At 51.3% G+C, this 6,776-nt stretch overlaps 1 long non-coding RNA gene across 1 annotated transcript; it reads left to right on the plus strand.

The window, feature by feature from the left end:
* Window positions 1-597: 597 nt before the first annotated feature.
* On the plus strand, window positions 598-1,055 carry LOC309680118. The gene is made up of 3 exons (XR_014269876.1): window positions 598-684; window positions 793-903; window positions 992-1,055. It is a non-coding gene; the product is annotated as an uncharacterized lncRNA (long non-coding RNA).
* Window positions 1,056-6,776: the final 5,721 nt, after the last annotated feature.

Below are 6,776 nucleotides of genomic sequence, written 5' to 3' on the forward strand. Positions count from 1 at the left end.
GGCTCTCCCCCACCAGCTCTCTGCCTTTCCTCTGCTCTTACTGTCGTAAGGCCATGCTGATCCCAGCTAATAAGGCTAAGCAAATCACAGAGTTTAAGACCAGAAAAGTAGTAAATTACCTAATTCAACCTCCTAGGTATCTCAAGCCTTTGATGTTCACCTTGATTTTTCTATATTAGGGCTAATAATTTGGCTAAAGCATCTCTTCCAGATAGCGGTGTTCCTTGATTGCACCAGCACTGCTTCATTAAAGAAAAAACTTGCTTCGCTGCTCAGATTTTATGGTGCTAAGAACAGAGCTGCTAATAATGAACCCATTTTCTAATGTATTTTTTTTTAACGCAGAATCATTTTCCAGGACTTTCACAACTGCTTTGAGAATCAGCTTCCCACGGGGCACTGTGGGAAGCTGGAGGCAGAAGCAAGTCCCAAAACTGGCAGGAGGAGATGGGACAACCTCGTTGAGCCTGTCCGAGGCAGGGGACTGCCAGATCATGGGGGACAGGAGAGGGTGCAAGGCAGCCTGACCCCTCAGGGAAAGCACAGCATGTCTGCGAGAGAAATTTAAATGATCGTGTTCCCTCAGCGCAGGTCCCAGAATGTTCTTGCTGGATGAAGAACAGCAACTGGATGTTTCTCTGGAGCACCACCATATCTGAAGCAGAGTAATCATAGTAAAACTACGTAAGAAGTGTTGGCCAAGGGATAAAATCTCCTGATCCAGGCTTTAAACTGGCTCTTTGGGGTTAGCAGGAAAGCAGCTTGCTTGCACTGACGATGGGTTTTCTTTAGCCTTCCTCCAACTGGCCGCTCTCGCAGACAGCTCTGGGGGGTCCGACGCAGCATCTCTGCCTCTCACCACCCCACCCCAGCACCTGGATGAGCCCAGCCTCCACCTTCCCGGTGAGTGAACTCGGAGCAACTTAAAGCTCTGTTATTCCTTTTCTCCCGTCCTCAGAGTCCTTTTGAATATCCCTTCTCTCTGCTCCAGCTCCGCAGGCTCCAGGGATTTGGCTCTGGCAAATAAGCTCAGGCAAGCAGGAGCTGACTGTTACATGACCCTTCTTGTAATTTGCTGGAAATCTCGTCCGTAGGATAAACAGACCAATGTTAACCTTTATATAGTAAATAAAACTCCAGTGAATGTGGCCACTTAAATGTCTAAAAGCTACATTTTTACTTCTAATATTAACACATTTTTAAGGAAATCTTTCTTTGGCAAAAGCCAAAAAAATATTTGTTTCCTGTTTCAGTAAATAGTCGGCATGGCAGAGCAACTCCATCTGATACTGACTCCCTGCTCCATACAGCTGATCCCTCTTTATCCCTGTTTACTGCAGGGATACTATTAAATACCTTCAGCCACTCCTGCTTGCAGATTTCCAGAGAGCCCATATCCTGTTTATAGCATCTTTTCCCTGGATGCCGGCATGGGGGAGCTCCAAGCAGAAAAGAGAGAAAGAAAAAGGGGTTGAGGGAGAGATGCTGAGATGTGGAAGGAAAGAATGGAGGCGGAGAGATGTCGGCTGCCACCTCCAAGTCACTCACGGTGACAGCAGCACAGCTAAGCATCTCCCCTGATGGTCCCAACGGCATCCTCTGCCCAGCAGAAGTGCCTGATGATCCTATGGGAATGCCGGGATCAAGCCTTACAACCTCCACAGCAACAAGGCCGCTGGGGGCTGCGTCAGTGATGGAGGGACCTGCAATGCTTTCCACTCGCAACGTCATTTCTGCAGGACCCACCAGCTTTCTCTGGGCATCAGAAACTCCTGCAGCCTCCATGAAGCCACTGATGCAAGCCCTGCTTGAGAGCTTGGAGCCCAGGGTCTTCAGTACATTAAGCAGACAAGGGAGGGCTTCGGAGACTGATGTATTTTGCTCTTCCCAGCTGTTACGTACAGATGGAGCGGGGCTCCTCCACTTCTTTCTGAAAGGGTTGCACCCATCCAGCAGTCTGTACGTGGTGTTGCCGTGGCCATGAGATGTGTGAGCTGTGCCGGGGTACCTCCTCAGACACACCTGTGCGAAATGCGCCTGTATCTGGGAGAGGTGTCCCATGATACCTACCGGGGACTTCAGCCTTTTATCCCTTCATTAGACCCTCACAGTAATTTCTTGCTTCCCTTCCAAAGGGCTCAGTTGTTGCTTTGGAAACGTGGGCAATAACCTAGAATGGATCTGGTTTGTTGTTGGGTTGGTTTTTTTTAAGCCATGTGTGCTTTCTGCAAGAGAGTTCATGAGAGCAATAAAAGGCGGAACGATGATTAGGGGAGACAGGAAAGGGTTTGCACATCTCGCTGAGAGCAATCTTGGTTTTGGTTTCTTGGCCAATCTGCCTGAACTGTGATGTTTCATGTCACATCTGACTTGCATTCAGAAGGAATGCAAATGCATCCAGCGTCTCCCTGTTCTCTCGTAATGGGCTGAGCCTCTTTGGGCAGCGCCTGGGGCTTGCGGGACACCAGACCTGGGGAGGAGGATTTACCCTTGCGCTTCTGCGGCAGGATGACCGCAGGGCCTGACCCAAAGCCGGCTGAAGTCAACGTACACCCTGAGTTTCACAGGACCAGATCCAAGGAGGGGGTTTACTGCGATGCGCTGCACTGCACAGCCTGAGTTTAAGGTGTCTTGAATCAAGAGATGGATTTGCAAGGCTGTCCCTCTGTGATGGACAGGGAAGCTGGGGAAGGGGCCCAGGCAGATTCCCAACATCCAGCTCTGGGAACATTGTACCGGGACACCACTGATGAGCCAGGAAGAGGCTCGAGGCACAGGCAGAGGGCAGGCACGGGAGGCCCCGGCTGCGGTCTAGAGGCTTTGGCTCTCAGCTGCAGCATGGGAGCCCTGAGATCTGGTCCTCTCCTCCTAGACGGTTGATGTACATCGCATTTGACAGTCCCTGGACAAAAAGCAGAAATGATGCAGGGTCTCCAATCCGACTAATTTACGTTCTGCGGGGTCTGCGTCACACGCTGTGGCCTGCATTTAGGCACTGGTGGGTGAGGGAGCTTTTGTGGACCATTTCCAACTTTGGCTCTCCTAGGGAACAGGAAGAACAAAGACAATAATATGAAGACTGATGGCCTCGCCAGTGCTTCCCCAGTGAATACCTCCCTAAATGAGTTACCCTCCATCCATCACAAACCCTGTTGCAGTGTAGGATTACCCCGCACCTCCCAGCCAAGCCTGTATATCATCACACCCCATCCGACCCACCAAGCGTGGCGGTCTCGGCGTGACCACCCACTCCATCCCAGCTCAGGGCTTGCTGTGGAGGAGCACCGGGACGGGGGGAGCACCGGCCACCCCAGTGTGCCTGGCCAGGTCAGCAGCTCAGAGGCAGGAGCCACAGGGCTGGTCCTAAAACCTTCGCCATCCCATTGACCTGAGCAAGGCTTGGAGACCCGGGCAAGCCATCCCATCCAGAAGTTTGGCAGACCTGGAGCCACGATCCAGGCTGGCAGCCACCTGCCCCGGGCTATGTTCTCCAGTGCTCCCCCCCCTTCAAGACAAGAGGGTTTTGTTGGGGGTGTGTGCAGGATGTGGCTCGGTGACCCCTCTCAGCAAGAGGCAGCTCTCTGTGCCCACCGCTCCCCGGCAGCAGCCGGGCGCAGGAGGCAGAAAGCCCTCTTTGTGCTGGGGAAGGTGTCAGGTACTCGGCGCGCAGGCGGCTGAATTGGGGCTTTTCATCGGGGCCAGAGGCTTGCCAGTTGAGGAATGCTGGCTCCCGGCTGGAGCTGGCAGGGAGCTGCCTACGCCGGGCTCGGCGGTCCCACCACGCAGCCCACAGCCTGCCCTCCTCGTCCAGCAGCTATTTGGGGGCTGAGGGCAGCAGGCGCGGCGTCCCCTCTGCGGGGACACGGGGATGAAGATGCTATTTATAAATAGGCGGTTGTGCAGAGAGCCCTCAAGGGGGAGAGGGGAGAAGCTGCCCTGCTGTTTTGGGAGGCACGTCCTGATCGGGGCATCTCGGCTCAGACCCTGCCAGCCCACGCTCCACAGGAGCTGGGGATGTATCGGAGATGCAACACGCCTGCAAACCCTCAGCACAAGCCCTGGAGCATCCGGGCAGCGCGGCGGGACAGCCCAGCGAGGCGTGCTTTAGAGGAATATTTTCTCACCGCAGCACACACGGGGTGTTTTTGCAAGGGATGCTTTCAAGACACACACTTCAGCCCAGGCATGCATATAATTGTGCTTGCGAGTTTACTCTGGTCTGAAAAGCTTGGGAATCTGCAGTATTTGGGGGAATATCTGCTGTGTCAAGCCTCATTTTCATGTCTTTAGTTTGGAGTCAAGGAATCTGAAACCCGTCTGACCAAACTGCTTCGAATTTGCAACTAAGCTTCTGTGTCCCTCAGAACTGATTGCAATGACTGCTATCAAAGTTGACATTTCTTCCGCAAATAACTGCAAATACAGTACGAACGATTTGGGGTTTTTTTCAGGCAGGGGTGACTGATCTGAGCCGGACAGCAACACACAGTTACAAGTACTGCCCGAGTTGTTTATTTGTTTGGTTTGTGTTTTTTTTTAATAGATATCTTGCCATTTCTGCCCTTGCTCCAAAATCACATGGAGATTTTACTTCAAGAAGCTGCCAGTGGCGAGCTATTAACTTCCAGTGCTCACAACGCAATTAGCCAGAGTCACTGGGGGAAGTGCTGTCTCCAAAACTGCTGGAGGCTGCTCAGCGTTAGAAAGTGGGAACTTACTTCAAAATAAATAAATGAGGAGAGTTCATTTAAAGGGCCCTAAAGGCAAATCCATTTAAGGCCATAGCTTTGATATAGAAGCCGTGTATGTGCCCATCAATGAGGCTTTGAAGGTTGCGTATCCTAAGAGGAAAAGCAGAAAGGCCCATGTGGGAAAGAAAATCAACAGCATTTGCTGACATGACAGGGTTTCGTCGCCTATTTGAGCTGAACGGGGTACTTCAGAAAAAGGAAATCCAGCCTTAGCGCAGGCAATAGAAGCAAGCGTAAAGCATGCCAGGGATTACCTAACAAGGGAATTAGGATGGGATTTCATCAGAGCGAATGGCAAAAAATGTTATAAAATAAAAAAGGTATAAAAATAAACAATAGGAAGGCATGAAATCTGATGTTTGTGAGTAGCTGGAAGCCTGGGAGAGAAACAGAGGGTGATGGCAAAAAAGTAGCAATGGGAAGCTGAAGTGGTTTCTTCAAGTCATTCAGGACCACAGAGGGTGCTGGAGAGAAAGCTACCCTGCTTGTTTCAGCTTATAAAATGAGCAATGAAGGTGTCAGAAGAAGATGGTGGGATAAATTGACACACTAAAGAGCAGTAAGTCACTGAGCCCCGATGATGCATCCAAGACTTGTGTAGGAACATAAGAATGAAGTGGCTGAGCTACTAACGAAAATATGCACACGAAGATCTGTGCTCAGCAGCAATCAAAAAAAAAAAAAAAACAAAAAAAAAAAACAACCCAGGGAAATGATAGGACGCAGCAGGGATGGGAATGGAGGGGAGGCTGGAATATATTATGAAGCCATCACACGAGTCAGCAGGGTGCTTCTTTGGAGCAGTGCCATCACCTGCAGCCATGTCATGCCCCATGGGGGAGCAGAGGGACAGAAAGGCTGGGGGGAACAAGTGGAGTCCACCAGAGAGACTAGGAGGGAGGGGTGTGACGGTGTGAGCAGGCAAGGAGGAGGTGTCAGCATGGGGATACCTACATGACTTGGTATCCTCCATCTCACCCTCTGCTCTTACCCAAAAATGGGGTGCCAGGGAGTGAATCACAGTGGATGAAAAAAGATGTCTTGCTGTGGGACTCACTGATGTGCTGCAGTGCAGCAGTCCTTATTTTAGCAGCAATTTGTACAAGATATACCAGCTAAGAAGGACTTACATGGACACCCACAGCTTCTCCAGAGGGTTGCCAAGTGCAAGGGAAGGTCATAAACCATCTGACTGCCTTGGGCTGCTGTCAAGGAGGAAGATTTCCTCCCCACGTGCCAAGTGCAAGGCTCTGGAGCATCTGCTTAAGACAGCACCAAGGGCCAGGAGGTGCTGGAGGAGGGGTGCAGGTGGCAGCTGGTTGGGACTGATGGAGCAGGGTGGTACAGGAACACTCCCCTCCTGTGGAGCAGAGACAGATGGGAGGTCAGCAGGAGAGAGGAAAGGTGTTCCCTTGGGTCTGTCTTTGTTCACGAGTGTTTCCCCTCATGTTGTAGCTGGCTGAAGACCTTTCACAGTCTTATCCAGTCCTGGAAGGTGGTTGTCTAGCATCATTGTCCACCCTTTCTCTTGGCCATTTTGTGTCCCCACAGAAAGTGCAGGAGTGGACAAAAAAAGGAGGTCAGCATGGTTTCCACCTCTCTTGCACAGCAATCTGCCTTGTCAGGGCAGGAGATGTCCCGCCTCGTGCTCTGCTTTGGCCTTGGAGGCAGTACCTGCTCACAGACCAGCCAGCACAGCTGCCCTGGGAGTCAAGGCTCAGCAAAAGAGAGGGTCTCCAGGAGATGATGATTCATGGTTGATCACTTTAGCCGGAGCTGGATTGAATCAACTCCTCTCTCCTATACCTCTGCCAGATCTCATGGCCCAGGGAGGGGAGGAGAGAGGAGAAATAATGAGATTTCCCATCCAGAATCGTGGGGGATTTATAGCTGTTGTGATAACCTCGGCCGTTAGTGAAGCTCGCACAAGAAACCATGCTGATTTCCAAGTTCCTGATTTACTAAACAACAAAATGAAAAGTCAGCATAAATCACCTCTGCTCACACAAGTGGCAGCTGTGGGGT

This window comes from Vanellus vanellus (assembly GCF_965231255.1).
Source record: "Vanellus vanellus genome assembly, chromosome: 20".
NCBI classification, from domain to species: domain Eukaryota; kingdom Metazoa; phylum Chordata; class Aves; order Charadriiformes; family Charadriidae; genus Vanellus; species Vanellus vanellus.